Consider the following 7,608-nt stretch of genomic DNA (forward strand, 5'->3'; position numbering starts at 1 on the left):
GAAGTCTATTTGCTTGTTTGGATGCCCCCAGACGAAATTGGGTGTCTACAGTTGCCCCTCTTTACTTGTCCTTTCTAGGACAAGAAGCTTTTTCAAAGGCAAGTAAAGACGTAGACATTTTATTCGGGTCCTCTCTTTATCTCTTTGGTGCTGGCACTTCTGCGTTGTTTCCCTTGGATAGGTGTATTTGCTCGTATCCTTGTCCTTTAGAGCAGTTGTGAACTCTATTGGGTAACAAGGCTAACAAACTGTACACTTGATCTTCAGTCTTCGAGTAGATGCTCCATGCCATGGATCTAATTGCTTCTCTTACGATAATGTGTCCCTTTATTTGTAGCTTCTTTCACTCTAAGGTCAGGTAACCCTCTTCAATCTTGTACTAGATTTGGGGATCTAGCAACCCTTTCACTAAGGTCAGGTAACCCACTTTGTACTAGTTTTGGGGATCTAGTAACCCTTTCACTAAGGTCAGGTAACACACTTTGTACTAATTTTGGAGATCTAGCAACCCTTTCACTAAGGTCAGGTAACTCATTTTGTACTAGTTTTGGGGATCTAGCAACCCTTTCACTAAGGTCAGGTAACCCACTTTGTACTAGTTTTGGGGATCTAGCAACCCTTTCACTAAGGTCAGGTAACCCATTTTGTTCTAGTTTTGGGGATCTAGCAACCCTTTCACTAAGGTCAGGTAACCCACTTTGTACTAGTTTTGGGGATCTAGCAACCCTTTCACTAAGGTCAGGTAACCTACTTTGTACTAGTTTTGGGGATCTAGCAACCCTTTCACTAAGGTCAGGTAACCCACTTTGTACTTGTACTTGATGTCTTTTCAATGGTGTTGTGCGATGAAAGACTGCCCCTAGGTGGATGGGCAGGAGAGGTTTGATGTGCCCTTGTGTTGGTGGGCAGAGAAGTAGATGGTTGGCAAGGATTCCAGTGTTTCCCCTGCATTTGAGTATTGTGATGCCTCTCCAGGCACCTTCATTGTGGGATGGTTGATAAGAGTTTGGTGTTGTTATTGTCAAGGTGAGTATTGTGATGCCTCTCCAGGCATCTTCTTGTGGTAGGATTTTTTTTTTAATTTCATTTCTTTGTTTAGCTTCGACTTTTTCACATTTGAAGCTTGCCTTTTTCTGCTATTTTTCTTAAATGCTTTGGCTTTTTCAACATGTACGAAGCTTCCCCATTTTTTGTCTATGGCTGGTCATTGTAAGGGATTTACTTGACCTTGTCTGATCTCTGTTGTGAGGGAATTTTGACCCCTCACACGTGGCTCCCTTTTTGATTGCTTTCTTTAGAGATTTTATTCATGATGCATGCATGGATTAAAAATGTTTGCAGCCTATTGCCCTTTTGGATAATTCTCTTTTGATGTAAAAAGTTATTTATTTCAAGTGCGCGCTTTTCTGTATGCCATACATATGCATTTAAGCTTTTTTTTTTTAGAAATCTATTGGCATCAGGTGGCTTCCCTTTACCCCTTTAGTTCTTTTTTTTATTATTTTTTTTTATTGAAGATTCGCACATGACTTTTTCTTACTTTAGGGGCCCGTATAGGATTGCCTCGTCTATTTAACTGCTTTTTTACTGGGCTGTTTTGATTTTTCACTTTAATAACAAAACATGTCATTAAAGATAAAGGTAGAAAGAACTAAGAAGAATGGTATTTTATTGCAAATCAGAAAATTTCAAGGAGGGTTACAAGAGGAGGTTTGAACAAATTGACTGAGGTTGGCCGGTGTTTGGGCTTGAGCGATCATGACTTTAAGAAACGAAGCTTGGCATCCTCCTAGTCGTCTGATCAGCACCGCTTCAAGTAATTTCTTGACTTCTATAGAGGGTGATGGGGCTTCTAGGTCGTCCGTTCATCTTGCTTTAACGCCCTTTTTTTTGTTTATTTTTTGCGCTTAAGCATAGAACTTCTTTACGGAATCAGAGTTTACTGGGTAAGCGAGTTCTTCACTATCCATGTTAGTGAGGATCAATGCTCCTCCAGAAAAGGCTCGCTTGACCACATATGGGCCTTCATAGTTCGGTGTCCATTTCCCTATCTTATTCTTCTGAGCTGGTAGAAGTTTCCTGAGTACTAGATCCCCCTCTTCAAATGGTCGTGGTTGGACTCTCTTGTCGAAGGCTCTCTTGATTCTCCTTTGATATGTTTGCCCGTGACAAATGGCATCTAACCTTTTCTCTTCTATGAGATTTAATTGGTCAAATCTGGTTCGAACCCATTCAGTTTCTAGGAGCTTTGCCTCCATGAGTAATCTCAAAGAAGGAATTTCCACCTCAATAGGCAAGACTGCCTCCATCCCGTATACTAAGGAAAAAGGGGTGGCGCCCATCGATGTGCGAACGAATGTTCTATACCCGTGCAATGCATAAGGTAGCATCTCATGCCAATCTTTATATGTAACGACCATTTTTTGAATGATCTTCTTGATATTCTTGTTGGCTGTCTCAACTGCCCCATTCATTTTTGGCCTATAAGGGGAGGAATTATGATGTTGAATCTTGAAAGAGTCACATAATTCAGTCATCATCTTGTTGTTGAGGTTGGTCCCATTGTCCGTTATAATTTTTTCAGGTATTCCGTAACGACATATTATGTTTTTTCTGATGAAATTGACTACCACTTTACGAGTTACATGTGCGTATGACGTGACTTCAACCCATTTGGTGAAGTAATCAACAGCCACAAGAATGAATCTATGTCCGTTTGAGGCTTTGGGTTCAATGGGTCCGATGACGTCCATACCCCACATCGAGAAAGGCCAGGGCGAGGCCATTACATTGAGCTCACTTGGTGGGACTTGGATATTATCAGCGTATATCTGGCATTTGTGGCACTTCCTGGCATACGAGATGTAATCCTTCTCCATAGTGGACCAAAAGTATCCTGCCCTCATGATCTTTCTGGCCATGACCTGTCCAGCTATATGGGTACCGAAGGTTCCTTCGTGGACTTCCTTCATTAACGATCGAGACTCCTTCTGACCAATACATCTCAACAGGATGGAATCAAAACTCTTCTTGTACAAGATGTTCTCTGATGATCACAACAAGTATACAACAACAACTTGGAGCACAAAAACAAAGTTAAAGAAGAGTCAAGAAAATGCTATGAAATGAAGCTATGTAATAGAGCTTAGGAAATAAATTGTTTTGAATGTGTTTTTATATTTTGTGTGCTTTGTATGCTTTGTGCATAAGCAAATCTATATCTAAACTAAGTAGAGAGTATATGATGATGAATTAAAAAGATTGGAAACTTATTTTGAGGTATAAAATGAAGTTTTAAAAACTAACTCAAAATAATCGATTATCATTAAAAAATAATCGATTATTCCAGCTAATAGGCTAAGTGGAATGCCTTGCTGTAATAATCGATTATTCGTCAAAATAATCGATTATCCCAGGAACAACTCTCTGGAATAATCGATTATCCAGCTAAATAATCGATTATATTGTTCTTGGTTGATTTCCAGAAAATCTGAAGAACAAAATAATCGATTATTCTTTAAAATAATCGATTATCTGTGTCTGAAACTTTTATAAATAGTTTGAATTTTAAGAAACTTCAGACAAAGAGTTAGAACTGATAATCAATTTGTGAAAAACGTTTTTGTGAGTCTTTGTGACATCTTGGAGAGTTTTCTTTGTGAAATCCAAGAGTGAAAACGTTTGTGAAAAGCTTTGTTATAAGATCATCATCATCATATTCTTGAAAGGGGAAGATAAAGATTTGTTCAAGAATTCCAGGTGAATTCGTTCCTTTTATTCTTTGTGAATCTTTGTGGAAAATCTTGAGAAGGGTTTCTCAAGTGGTAAGGTTTCTTGTTGTGGGTTCTACAAGAGGTGCTTTCTTGGGGTCAAGAAAGTGGTTATCTTTTAGTGTTGAAGTATATGCATGTGTGTGTGCTTGTAAACCTTCTTGCTTAAAGATAGTGGAACAAATCTTAATCAGGTGTTGATTAAGGACTGGATGTAGGTCACATGTGGAGTGGCTGAACCAATATAAAAGACTTGTGCAATCTTCTTCTACCTTATCTTTTACATTGTGTAATTTCTTGGTTGAACTTTAAAGAAGATAAACCTTGATTAACAAGTGTATGTGAATCTTGATGGTTTAAATCTGTAATTGAACATTATTTTTGAACCTCATTATGTTGTAATCAAGTGAGTATATTGCATTCATATTTTCTTAACAAGTCTTTAGAAGACCTTCATTTGGAAATTCTGTCATAGAAAAGTTTTGATTGAAATTAAGATCCAAAATACTCTGATAAATTTTTAAAGGGTCATTGAATCCAATTCACCCCCCCTCTTGGATTGTGCCATTCTTTTCTAACAGTTCTCATGTAGTACGAATCCAATAGCCTTTCATCTGATTGTCTTCTTGTCGTTATCAGATGCCCCGACTGGGTATTTCTCTTCTTTGATGTATTGATGGATGTCGAAATACCAAGGGTGACCATCTTCCTTTTCCTCCAGTGTATGTAGACCCCTAAAATTGTCCGGGTCGGAAATAAGACTCAAAGACTCTCGAAGACCGAAGGAAAGTCAGCCGGAAGGACTCCTGGAAGACCCTAGGATGATTCTTTGTAGGTCTAGAAGTCTTAGAATAGCTTAGAATAAGGGTGTGCGAGGATTGGAGCTCAATACACCCTCCCAGAGGTTCAGTACGGCCGTACTGAGCCATTTGAACTGCAATACGGCCGTAGTGAACTCAATACGGCCGTACTGAAGTTTTTGAACTTCAGTACGGCCGTACCAAATTCAATACGGCCGTACTGTAGTTCAAAAAACTTCAGTACGGGCCGTACCAAATTCAATACGGCCGTACTGTAGTTCAAAAACCCAGTACGGGCCGTATTGACCTCCCAGGCCGTATTGCGCCTCAATCCTATAAATAGGACGTCATTGGCACGTCCTCCCACACTTTTTTCAGACTTCTGGACCCTCGTGCTGAGTATTCTTGGGTTTTTGAGCTATTCTCTGCCCTAGAAGTCTCTCCGAGAGCCAATCCGACGAAGTTCTTGAGTCATGAGCCATTAGCTTGAGACTCGAACAAGTCGAAGGGAAATCTCTTTGATTTCCATAGTAAACATTATTTTTAGGGAAAGGAGCGAGCGAACGTGTAGTGGGAAGGAGCGCCAAAAAGCCTCCTAATTCCTTTTTGAATCTATAAAAGCACGCTTCAAAGGTTTCTTTCCAAATCCTTTCTTTTACCGCTTTCATTTACCGCTTTTTGATTGTTGCATTGCACGTTTAAGCTTTCATCATGTAAATATTTTACTTATAATCGTTTCTAATAAATGGGGGTAATTTAGTAACTTTATGCTATTATTTATGAAATAATCTGTCATAGGGAACCCGAAAGGGGCGTTGTGGGGTGCTAACACCTTCCTCACACGTAACCGACTCCCTTACCCAACTCTGATTGTAATGGCCGAAGTTGATTTGCGAAAATCAATTGCCTTATATCTTTTTCCAATGTTTTGAGTAAAGCATTGGTGGCGACTCCAAGAACCCCTTCTTTTTGTGAAAACCACTAATCCATGGAGGGTCCCGCTTGGGATTAACATGGATTGGTGAGAGTCATTTAAACAAAATTGTTAGTTCGATGAGGTCTCAGTTTGAGAATAAGTCGTTCTAACAATCCATCATTTTTCAAAACCAAAAAAGAGTCCAACCATCGTCGCGAATGCCAAGGTCCGTTTCGGCGGGTGGCGACAGATGGCGACTCCACTGGGGAAGCCTCGAGAGTCAGTCCCATTTAGTGATGGATTATTTCTAAAATGATAGTTTAAAATTACTTCATTACCCCTCACTTGTATGATAACATGTTTTATCTAGCTGGCTTTAATAACTGTTGCGTGTTTAAATTTTCGCAATTGTTTGAAATATAAACTGCACACAAACCTTTGCACACAACAGTTCCCTCTATACCCGGGGGCATGAGTGGAAAGCCATAGGAAGTGGATGTTAGTACGGCCGGTTGTCGAATGGGTCTATAGGTGCCCGTAGACCGTTGTCGGAAAGCATCACTCAAGGTGAAAACCATGAACTCGAGTCCGACAGTGCGTTGGAGCTTTCCATCGACTTACGACGAGAGGAATTGGGTCCCTATAATGGGGGCACCTTGGGGGCCTTGGACCGGTGAGAACAGTTAGAACCTCCTTGAATATGCACTTTTCTGCAGGATACCCCTACCTCGTGATTCGCTCGTGACTGTTCGTGGATGAGTGAATTGTTTGTGCATTGTTTATGTGACATTGTTTGAGCATACATTGCATTCTTTAAACATACAACATTCCCTTTTAAAATAAGAATAAATAGGAATAAGAATCTTCCATTACATGGTGTTAACATCTACCTTCATCACATTCATATAGGTAGTTTCCCTTTTCACCCAAAAAAATACAAAAAACAAAATATCCAAAAAAAGATATTTATCCAAACCAAGCAATATCATGCATCATCTTAGGAGCATCCCGAAAACATGATAATTCTTAGTTGAATAAACACAATGCATGCATATTCAACGTCATCATCTCATATCATGCATTCTTATCGTAGATCATGGAGGGATCTAGGGGAATGCAAGGGCAGTTGAAGAAAGTGGACTTCTTGTTATACTGTGCCGAGAGGTTGGACCACCTCTGTTCTTTGATGCCACGTGAGGCTCGTGTTGAGTTCGAGAAATCATATGGACGAGTCCTCGATTTGATGAAGATATGTGTGGATCCGGCCTTTCTGAGAGCATTGGTTCACTTTTGGAGTCTTGATCTGCATTGCTTCGAGTTCCCCCAGTTTGACTTAGTTCCTACTCTCGAGGAGTACGAGCTCATGTTGCGATGGCCCAAATCAGCAGGGGTCTATGTCTTTCATGGTAATTATGTGGCCGTGGAGAGGGTCGCTACTCAAGTCAAACTACCATCACGATCATCTGCCTTAGTGGGGAACGGCAGTATCAAAGGTTGGAAGCTCGCTATGATTGAGGATCACCTTTCTTCCTTAGCTGGTGAGGGAGATTGGTTAGCTTTCAACAAGACTCTGGCGTTAGCCGTGTTTGGGACAGTCCTATTCCCCTTTCACGCTAACACAGTGGACCATGTCGCTATGGACGCTTTCTTCGCCCGGGACGTGCACATGAAGAGTCCCGTGCCTGCCATTCTTGCCGACACCTTGCTTTCTGTCAACATATCTCAGCAGAAGCAAGGGAAGATTATCCGATGCTGCACCTCCTTGTTATATGTGTGGAGCATCACACACTTCTACGCCTCTAGTCACATGGGGACTTTGCCCGATCCGTTGAGGAGCTTTTCGAAGATCCCCGTATGCCGCCGCTATGCTTCCGAATGGAAGGAAGAGATGGAACAGTGGAGCATTGAGCACTTCACATGGGTTTGTCCTTGGTTCCGTCCGAGCAGTGTATTGATGAGATGCGGCAGTTACCCAAGCATACCTTTGATGGGCCTCAGAGGTTGCATAGCTTATTCACCTAGATTGGCTATGAGGCAACTTATGAGGACTCAGATTGTTCCTACCAAAGAGGAGCTTGGAGGATTGTGTTTCTCCTTTGATTCCGAGTATTAGAGAGACATG

Source organism: Cajanus cajan, chromosome 1, assembly GCF_000230855.2.
Source record: "Cajanus cajan strain Asha chromosome 1, NIPB_CcT2T_4, whole genome shotgun sequence".
Lineage (NCBI taxonomy): Eukaryota > Viridiplantae > Streptophyta > Magnoliopsida > Fabales > Fabaceae > Cajanus > Cajanus cajan.